Source organism: Carettochelys insculpta, chromosome 17 (genome assembly GCF_033958435.1).
Source record: "Carettochelys insculpta isolate YL-2023 chromosome 17, ASM3395843v1, whole genome shotgun sequence".
Lineage (NCBI taxonomy): Eukaryota > Metazoa > Chordata > Testudines > Carettochelyidae > Carettochelys > Carettochelys insculpta.
Genome location: NC_134153.1, coordinates 18,269,247 through 18,280,667, shown reverse-complemented (window position 1 = coordinate 18,280,667; position 11,421 = coordinate 18,269,247).

Genomic DNA, 11,421 nt, shown 5'->3' with positions numbered 1-11,421 from the left:
GTGCTCAGATCCTGTGGCGATAGAGCCCATATGCAGGGGCTTAGAGAGAGATCACTTCTTTCCTTATTTGACTGTGGCCCTGAGGTATGTATCTGCCCAGCTTTTGCTGATAAAATCATTCATAATGGATCACCCAAGGAAGAAACTGACAATTGAACATTCTTGTGACTCTTTCTGCCCCTGGTATGAAGCCCTTCTGTGCAAATCAGTGCTGTTTTATTCACAAGGTGTTCCTGCCGTTGCTAGGAGACGGACTCTCTGCTTGGGAAGAAAGGTTATTTCCAAATTTAAAATGGCTCGTCTCCCATCTTTAAGTAGGAAATTAAGTCTTTTACACAAATAGGAATTCATCAGCCCATAGCTGCTAAACAGAATCCGAGGTGTTGTGGTAAGACTATTTGCTCCCACCAGCTAAGGAATTTAGTTCTCTGTAAAAGGAATAAGGGGTTTAAGTTTTTAAAGGACAATAAGGGATTTCATTTTTTCTCATATGAACGAAAACATACATAAGGCAACATAAGTTGGCACTGCAGGTAATTTTTCAGGTGTAAGATGAATGTCCTAGAAGCACCCCCAAACGATGTATGCTGTGCATTAAAGGTTTCAAATATATGTTTAGGACCATCAGACCTAAACTACAATTCCGTTACTGAACGTATGGGTGACCGCAGGTGTAATGATGATCAGGACCAATTCAAGTATATATGGGGGCCTTTCTGTCCTACCTCCCCCACATCTCTTATTCTTAAACCTGAGCTCCCCACCATCTCTCGCTCTGTTTTTCTCCATTATGTGGACAACATACTCCCTATCACGAGTTAGGCCCATAACCTAGGGCTTGTCTTTTACTCCCTTTCTGTTGCCCCAGAGATCCAGGCTAACTCCAAAGCTTGTCACTTCTTCCTTCATGGTATTTCTAACTGTTGACAACTTCTTTCTGTACATACAGTTAAAGCTCATCAAGACATCAGCATCTACTGCCCTGTTTATTGTAACAAGCTTCTTCTCCCCAGCATCGTCCTCTCCGATCCACACAGCACAGCCACTAGAATGGAAGTCTTTCTCGGTCACTGTGTTCCATCACCTCAAGTTCAAACTTTACATCATCACCTTACAGGCCTTTCAGATCTGCCCCCCGCCTTCACTGTGTCTGCTCTTGTCTCTTAACGCAAGCCTACTCCTTTACTTCTCTCCAGTTCCTGCTGCTGAAGCCTCTATGTCCCAGGCTTTTAGAGAGCAATCATATTGCATGAGAAATATTACTCTATTTCTGGGAATCTTTTCAACATGTGGACTCCATTCATTCCAGGAGCTCAAAATGTAAACATTGCCAGAAGCAGCATCACAACATCCCCATGAAGTAAAATATTTTCTGTAATAGGGTGTCTACCACACTTAAGGCCTGAATGGGTAAATTAGGACAATTAACTTTAGACTGCACCTAGGGAGTGGTAGGGCCTAGCTGCAGATGAAGCCCAGCTGGGGGAGGATCTGGGCAGGGTCTCTAAAGAGAGCAAGTTGGTAGTCTGCAAAGGGAGGAAAATCTTTATTTATACTTCTTGATAGAGGGAAAAGTGGGAAGCTCCAAGGACAGAGTAGGAAGGGAACCCAGGGAAGGGGCAGTAAGGGCAGGGAGAGTGAAAGATCAGAGATGCTGGGTTGAGGGTCCCAGGACTGGAACCTGGTGTAGAGTGTGAGCCCAGTGTCCCTGCTGGGGGAATGGCACAGACAATGCAGCTGGGGAGTGGACTGCCTGGGACAGTTTGCATCAGACTCCTTGCTATACCCAGGAATGGGAAAGAACTTTAATATGACTTAGCCAGGGGAGTAAATTATGAGGAGGACAATGCTGCCACTCCTTGTGCATCAGAGGCCATGGAGTAACTGAGGAGAACAGTGGACTGAGTGATCACAGGCATCAGATCAGGGAACAGAGCTAATTCCCCAGACAAGCTACTAGGAGGTGCAACTGAGTGGTGAGTGGACCAGTCTCTGGCACATACTCATTTTGGAGATGGCTGAACTTGACCAAAGGGGAGAAGTTATCTTATGTGACTTGTCCTGGATCACACATCACAGGAGGGCTGATACCCCAAGAGTTATGCCTCCCAGTTCTAGAATCCCTAGATTTACTCGGACATAGTAGTAGGCATATTGGTACATGGCTGTGCTATAGCACTGGTGGACTTGATATAGCATCTGCGGAAGATGCTCTTTGTCCACAAGTATTTACGTAGCCGTTCCGGAGAAGCTATTGTGCTTCACTGGATATCTTGTTCTAGAACTCCAGGAATTTTTGTTTGTGTGACAGTTTTTCTATTTTCGTGTTGTTTTTTTTTCCTGAATATACCAATAGTAGGAAGAGACTGACAACAAACCTCCTATATCTGTACTGACATTGCAATGGCCTTGTGCGAGTGCTGCTCACATCACTCACAAACTTCCACGCCACCCTCCAAATTCCACAGCTGCTCCCTTCTGCTCATTCAGATTTCTCCATGAGACTCACTTCTAATGTGGTGCCTACAGCGTAGTACCTACAGATTAGACAAGTGGCAAAGCTGCACTGTGTGCACAGCTATTCTATGGGAGAAATGCCCTTTTTTTAAATCTCTCAGTCCCACCTGTTTGTCCCATTTATCTGTTGTGTCCTGTTATTATGAGCTCTTTGGTGGGGCAGGGACTGTTTTTAATCCAGGTTTGTATATTGTGCCAAAACAATGGGCTACTTAAATCATAAATAAATTGTGAATAACTTTCCAAAGCCTTGCAAATCTTAGACACAAATACAAAAGAGGGTGAGATTTTACATATTGCTCCTTATTGGGCATAACTCTGTTCCCACTGAGATCAGAGCATGTTTGACTATTGACATCATTGGAAACAAAGCTCAGGATACACTCAGCCTAGCCCAGCCCATTTGAAAATCTTCTCCAGGACACCTGTCTAAACTCTGAGGGGTAACCGTGTTAGTCTGTAGTTTGACAAAAGTGAAGCAGTCGTGTTGCACCTTAAAGACTACCAATTTTATTTATTATTTATTTTGTGTTGCCAACATGAAACAGTGCTACAGGACTACTTGTTTTTTTGTCTAAACTCTGAACTTCTGTACTCTTCCTAATGACTCAGATGGTCACGTTTTCAATAGTCTCAGAGAGGTAGCCATGTTAGTCTGTCTCTTCACAATGGAATAGTGCTGAAAATGAATTGGCAAGACAAATATGTGACACATATGTGCCCGTTCATTTTCAGCACTATTCCAGATCTGAAGAAGTGGGTCTGTCCCATGAAAGCTCATCACCTAATAAATCGCTTTGTTAGTCTTTAAAGTGCTACATTTTCAACAGGCAGTCAAAAATAGTCCTGCGGAATGGAGTGAGGGAGATGCCAGTGTGTGCATGGCACACACTACATAAAGCACCAGAGCATGCAAATGTAGGATTTCCTTACGCACCTAGACATAGCCACACATGCTGTGGGTGTTTTGGGGAAATCCATTGAAAATTTGCCCCTTTGGCCCATGTTTTCACAATTACGCATCAAATTTGCATATGGAATTGTAACCCATACACCTGCTGGGTGTGGTTCACTGTCCCATGTAGTGGCACTTAGGCCACTTACAGAGAGAGAGGGTGAATCTCTTCTACAGCCTTAGCTGGCAACCAGCTGGCTTTTAGTTCATGCATTAAGTTCCAGAGGCCCCAAGTTTGGGTCCACCTGTCAGTGTTATACAATTACCTCTACTGGCTTAATCAGATGCATTTTTACATGTGCAGTTATTGTGTGTTAAACTTTTCTGAAAATTGAGGTCACAGTGTTTGTTTTCAGCAGGACTTGTTGTAGGTTTGTGTCCCAATCTTCTTCCCTGCCAGGGCAGCCAAGCCTCAGTACTTTTTCTCATAGCAGAGAACACAATACCCATTTCCTCTAAATCCCATACAAGTGATGATTCACGGATTAGCCAGAAAGTGACACCTTGCTTGAGCTGCAAGGAGGTATGGTAAACTCTTTCATATCTGGCAGCCCCCAGTCTGAGAGGTTGCTGGATAGTCAAATATTCTGGATACTAGAGAGGAATACCTAGCAATGCATAATACTAAAGAAAAACAAGATTAGATATTGAGAAACAAACACAAATGTATGCAGAGTATTTTATTTACCAACAATAGTACTGTGCACTTTAAACTTATACTGTGTTTGCTGTATTTATTTGTATTTACTCTCATTATACTGTACTTCTGGAAAACAGAACTAAAATTCACTTATGGTTAAAATGCCAGTTATGTGGGAGGTCTGGATAATAGAATGCCGGGTATGAAAGAGTCTACTGTAATTTATTGAGGTTTATGGTAGGAAAGTTTGGGTATGCTACCTGTTTGAAAAAGTAGAGAGATCACTGAAGCTTGTCATTGGATCTGCTCCACAAGTGATTGAGATTCATGCATTCCTCAGAAAGAGAAGGGGCATCATACACAAAAGCTCTGTTAGGAGTTTAATTCCTTCCTCAAAGCCCATGTCCCACCGCCCCACTACGCGCGGCTTCACTTTGAGATTTATGAAATGCTGTTGCTGAAGGGGTTCTCAGCTCAGAAGGCATGAGCAGAAACATTTCGTTTGTAACCTGCCACTACACAAGGGCACCTTCAGACTGTATTAGGAACTGGCTGGTGCCAGTTCACCAGGGATCCTGGAAATCTGCTTTGCTGTGGAAAAGGACAGAATTTGCAGGTTTTTACAGAGCATTTTTAGCTTTTAGATTTTGTGAAACAATGAAAACATATAATAATTCATAACTAATTTTTACTGCAAGGACCAGAGTCACTTGTTCGGTGTGCACAACCTACCCTTTGTGGGTTGATTGCTGAATGTGCTTTAAATGAACGTAGTCAAACACACTCCAACAAACTGCTTTTGGCACATAGAGATTACTTAATGGTATATAGGGATTCATGTTTTAATTCATCTCAGATTTCACTTCATCCTCCATATGTGAGTAAATTAAATTATGAAAAGGTGCTGAAAACTTTAAAAGTCATGCCTTAAGACACGGTCACTGAATTTGGTAGGCTTCAAACTTGCTTAAAAACTGTAAGTAAATCAGGAAAACATTGTAGTCAACTGATACTTACATTGTGACCAAGAAATCAAAAGTTCAGTGCTTCATTTTAATAGCATAAAATATGAATTTTTAATTTTTTTTATCAGACTCTTTTAAGTCACAGAAAACATGTAACCCGGTGATAAGCAGGGATCCTAGACTTAGGCATGATTTACCATGAACGGCCTGTAGATGGCAATATAGGATGCGTAAATCTGAATCCAACTCATTCTTAAGTCTCCATTGATGAAAATTATTATCTAGAGCTCACTGTTGCAGTGTCTATCATAGAACTATCAGATCTTCTGGCTTTTAGCAGGACCAAACACTGCTGCTTCTGTGCTTTATCATAGGTCTCCTGAGCCTAGCCTTTTAAAATGAGCAGCATAAACTTCTACAAAGCTTGTAGACACTGACACTACAGTAGACAATTACCCGTTAGCTTTGGATATCAGGTGCAGCCACTACAACTGCGTTAGCAGCATGTCCTTGTGAGTGTTTGAATTTCCTTGGTTTTAAACCAGAGTGGGTTTAAAATGGAAAGCCAGAGCACCGGTAATAGGAGAAAATGCATGTGTGCACTCATGATAGTTCCCACCCTCAGAAAAGTGATACTAGTGCAACTTTTGTATAGAAACAAAGCCTCACCATTGGGGCAAAGGTGCTAACCTTAATGTATACCTTTTTAGGTGCTCTTTCTCTGCTTATATCGTGCCTTCTCTTTTACTGTCATGCCTATTTTTCAGTTTATTCTCTTGTTTTTCACCCTTCCCTACAAGTAAAATAATTCATAAACCCATTTACTTTGCCATACACTGCCTCACTGCCTTACATTCCTTCACTCCTGTGCTCCTTAAAGTGTATCTGCCCCATTTCTCAAGTTACCCTTTAGGCTAGCACAACACTGGGCTTGTTTTGCTTTCAGTCAATGCTGTTTTTACACTCCAAAGTGTAGGGCAATTTGTGACTCTTGCAGTGAGTCATCTTTCCCTGGGATGACCTAATAATTTCACTGTAAAAGCTGTAGGATGAAATGCATCAGACTCTTTTATTATTTAGCTCAAGAAAATGTGTATGTACTGCTTAGATTCATAGCTCAGCAGCTGTATGTCTAAGTCAAAACATAATATCCAGCTACTATCTCACTGTAATTAACTGTACAGGAAATACATGCATGTCCATATATCTAGTGACGTGCCAGTTGCAGAAACATGCACTGATCTGTGGAGCAGAAAGGGATATGTAAACCTCCAAATATAGAAATACTTGCTGACCTATTTTACTTTACTGAGCTTTCAAAAATTGATAACCCTGTAGCCTTGGATGAAACCTTGGCTTTGAACTCAGAGCTCCAGATGACAGTATGGAGCAATGCACTGTATTCCAAGTTAGCCACTTGTGCATGAAATTCAATGCTCGGTGCTGACAACATTTTCCAATTCAGTTTTTGGAACGAACTGAAGACCGTGATTAGGGGCACCGACATAATTGCAGTTACAGAAAAGGAGGCTTGAGTAAGGAGGAGCTGAAAATTTGGCCTTGAGGCACTAAGATTGTTCAATGTCAGAGGTGACTTCATAGATTCACAGGGATGAAATTGCTTATCAGCAGGGCCATAGGGGACCAATGTGGTTGTGGTAGCCTCTATATATGCCACACACACTCACTGTAATTAACCTATTCAGGTCTTGGTGCATTTAGCTGGGACAGATCTTTATTTCTGTTCAGGAGGCATTCAGTTCCAGATTAGGTTTTCAAGGTAGAGCAGAGGTAAAATATGTATTGGATGGAGAATGGAAAGATCTGCCGACATCATGCAAGTTTGCTAGCTTTTGTCATCAGTAAGGCCTGCAACTTACCATCTCTGCTTTTGACATGAATTAGTGCTTTCCATAGTGTTTTCCATGGAAGATTTCAGTTAATTTGGAGCATTCCAAAGAAAGATGAAAAAATGGCCCCAAGAATAGGAAACTGTAATTTTATTGTTAATTATTTTGGGTCAGATCCTGAACTCCTCCTTTAGGGCGTACACAAAGTGCACATTGACTTTACTGATGAGTGTAAAATTTGTGCACAGTGGTTAGTCAATGCCAAGCAGATAACCAGTATTGCCCCGGAAGGCTTACAAGCTAACAATACAAGTCAATGCAGGACATGCACAGACCTGGCATGCTTCAGTGAACTAGGCAGAGTTTTAAAATTTTCTTGGCTCTTATCCAGTCTTTGGTCCTCTCCAGGTGTTCAGACTGCTTATTAGCACAGCATCTCAGGAGTCAATGAAGGAACAGTGACAGGTAAGCTGGTGGGTCAAGCCTTAGGCATTTTAAACATTAGTTTAGAAATATGCCCTTAAAGACTTTGTTTCCAATGAAGGGCAGGATTTATAAAACATGACACTATTTTCATGCCCTGTGATGCTGCCTGGTCTGTCTACGCTGTGGTTCAGCTGCTTAATTACAGTGTAGATGTTTGGGCTTAGGCTGAAGCCCAGACTCTGGGACCCTTCCACCTCACAGTGTCTTATACAGTGGCAGATTAACATAAAGACAAAAGGGGCAGTCATCCAGGTGCGAGGGGCCCCAAGACTCCATAACTCCACTTTGTTTAAACAATTCACTTTAATGGAACAAAACTGTCATGCCATTCTTATTTTAAAATTAATTTAAATGTAGTTTTATTATTCCTTGTGAGTAATAAACGAATAGATTTTAAAGCATAAATAATGACATTGCAGTAATATTTTAATATAGTGGGGGAGCCTCTTTTGACTGTTGTCCCAGGGCACCCCCTGTTCTTAATCCGCCCCGGTCATTCAGCTCAAATCTCTACACCACAATTAAATAGCTCTTTAGCTCCAGGTCCTTAGACCACATCAGCTGACATGGGCTAGCTGGGGGGTTTTAATTCATCTCTGGGATAAATGGATGCTGGGAGCCCTGCAAAACCCTCCATGGGATGAGCTGTCAAAAAGGGTATTAGCTGGGACATTTGTTTGTTTGGTATGTGCCAGGCAGCTGATGAATGGTAGAGCAGATTGACTGAGTGCATTTGTAGTCCATCATTAAAAATGTTCAGAAGACCAAAGACAAAAGCTTGGTCTAAGTTTTTCTCAGACAAAGTTGTGCTGTGAAACAGACACACACTGACTCCCCCTTTCATGAAGAAGTTTTTTATCTGACAGCATGTTAACCTTACATTGTGGGTGGTTCCAAACCAGAGAGGTTAACAGACACCACAGGCCCCAGGCAAGGTGTGTATGTAGGACCCCATCTCTGCACTGCTGAAAAGGGTGGGGTGGGGCTGAGGGCAGTTAGCCTCCCAAACCCTCAGAGCCCCATGGAGCAGCACTCCAGTGGTTCAGGGGCAATTCAAAGGGGTCAGGGGCTCCAGCCACCACCATTGCCACAGTAGCAGTGACGGTGGCCAGGTGTTCCAGGCCCCTTTGAATCACCAGGCACCAGGGCAACTGTCCTCTTTGCCCCCTGCTGCTCCTCTAGGCAGGCCTGTCCAGAACTCTCGTATTTACACTCCTATTGCTTGCAAATTAGAATGCATATTCTGTCACCTGAGATCCAACCCACCAGTTTACAGAGTTCCTTAACTACTTGTTCTGTACAGTGTTTTCCCTCATTTTTTCCATCCATGTGCAGAATAAATTTCCTTATGTGCACTGGGGCATGTGCAGAGGTGAACCACTGGCCAAAACACTAAAGGTGCACCTACACTTGCATTCTTCTTTTGAAAGGTATGCAAATGAGGTAAGTCAAAAATGCAAATGAGATATACATTTGCATGGTTGGCACCTCATTTGTATGTTCTAATTTCGAAAGAGCTTCTTCCAAAAGAAGAAAGCCAGTGTAGATGCTGCTCTTTTGAAAGTAAACCTCATCTTCGAAAGAATCCTTCTTCCCATTAAATAAAAGCAAGAAGGATTCGTTCAAAGATGGCTTTACTTTCGAAGGAGCAAGGTTTACACTGGCTTTTTTCTTTCGAAAGAAGCTATTTCAAAATTAAAATGTGCAAATGAGATACCAAATATGCAAATTATTACATCATTTGCATACCTCTTTCAAAAGAGGACTGCAAGTGTAGACGCACCCAAACTGCTAGCTGTAGGCACTGTAGATACTGTGCCACTCAGCTGGATGACATTGGAATCTTTCCTGGGTGGCCACCCAAATGCTCGGTTTACAGGAAACACTACTTTTATACCTTCCCTTAGCCTTTTTGGAGGTTACATTTTAAACCAGTTGCCTGTGAAGTTACCTGTACGAGGATCAGTGTTCCCTCTAATGTTTTCTGTCCATGTGCAGAATGAATTTTATGGTACCAATCTGGGGATAATGTGTGACACATCACCTCCATATGGATGCACATAACAAAATTCACTCATGGAAATGAGGCTGAGGGGTTTGTAGTGTGGGAGGGGGCTCAGGGCTAGGGCAGTAGATTGGGGTGCCTGGGTGATAGCTGTGGCTGGGGGTGTGGGATCTAGTGTGAAGCTGGTGCACTAGATGGTGTTTTTCACTAATAAGAAAGGTGTGGCTCCTGACACCTTTGCAAAATTTGTCAAGTGAGCCCCCCCCCCAGCAAAAATTATTGCCCACACTTGATACAGGATATAGGTAATATGTGGTCATTACTGAATCTCTTAGTATCTGTTACCTGCTCCTGTTTTGTCTATATGTGAGCTGATAGAGGCCAGCTCTTTTCTGGGCACTACATCTAGATTTAATGGGCACTATCAATCTTTCCATACTAGAAATGGAAGGAACCTCAAGAGGTCACAAAATCCAGTCCCTGCCCTCATGGCAAGACCAAGCACCATTTTGATCATCCCTCTTAGATATTTTTCCAACCAGTTTTTAAATATCTCCAGCGATGGAGATTCTACAATCTCCCTAGGCCATTTATTCCAGCACTTAATCACCCTGACAATTAGGAATTTGTTCTTAATGTCCAACCTAAACCTCCCTTACTGCAATTTAAGCTCATTGCTTCTTCTCCTATCATAAGAGGCTGAGCAGAACATTTTTTCTCCCTCTTCTTTGTAACACCCTTTTAGGTACTTGAAAGCTGCTATCATGTCCTGTCTCAGCCTTCTCCAAACTAAACCCAGTTCCTTTAATCTTCTCTCATAAGGAATGGGATGTGCAGCAAACCATTGAAAGTAGTTGGAGAGGAAGAGTGGGAGCTGGTGGTTCCAATTAAAACTGAAGACTGAATGTTGTCTAAGGGTTAGCACGTCCTCAATGTGATGGGATTTTTACTGAAGGCTCCTATGAAGACTAACTCCTATTGAGAGCTAGGAAGAGCAGTGGAAAAAGAGGCACTGTTCCACCACAGCAATTTTTGGTTTTATACCAATCTGAACGCTCAGCTAAACTCTGCCCACATGTCGTGAATGTGCCAGTTTTCCTTCTCAGACACGTTTATTAGATGATGCATGAATCCATGACTCAGCCTTGCACAAATGTTTTTGTAGCTGCAGGCACTGAATATTCATATAGGAAAGACTGAGAGGACAACAGAATGATGACACGGTGGGACCTAATCCCTACATCTGCTATAAAAGGAGACTTCTCTGAGTGAGGGGGCAGGACATGGTTCATGGTGAAGTCACAACGAGTAAAGCTCTAGTAAGGAAAGTGAACCACAAGTCTTCTGATCCATGGCTGTATACAGTCTGCCACAGGGATCGACTTCAAATGATGTTCAGTGAGGGAAAATCAAAAAGAAATTTATTGTATCTCTGTACCTCTCCTGAAATGATTTTTCAGTAGATTACACTGATCAGCTGAACTTTTTTTGCTGCTTTGAGAAAATGTGTGTGAGAGTGGCTGGCTGGGAAAGGGAGATTTTTTTTTTTCCAGGAGTGTAATTTAATGCACTTTCATCCAAACTGGAAATACAGGTCTCTGTGGGGGTTCTTCTCTTCATCTGAGTGCTTCATCTGCTTCCTATTCATTCCTCCCATTTCTGTCTCCGATATCATCTCTTCCCATTCTTACTTATTTTTACAAACATTTTTAAAACTATGTCCTGTCTGGCAGAGGAATGGGTTAGTTTCTGGCCCTCACACATATCTGTGAGAAGGCGGGTACTTTGAGAGAGCTGCTGAACTGGCAATTTGATCCTAAGGGTGAATGAGAAGTACATGGGCAGATAGATTTGTGATTCCTGCCTACTGTTCTCTTCTGTAGCCAACCTGCTTCAGCTAGTGATGTTCATTGCTCAAGTTCTTTCTCCCAGTTTCCTATGTGAAACCTCAAAATGTCATTCACTCATGTCAAGTTCTCCCTCTTCTCTTTCGTTGCAGCCTG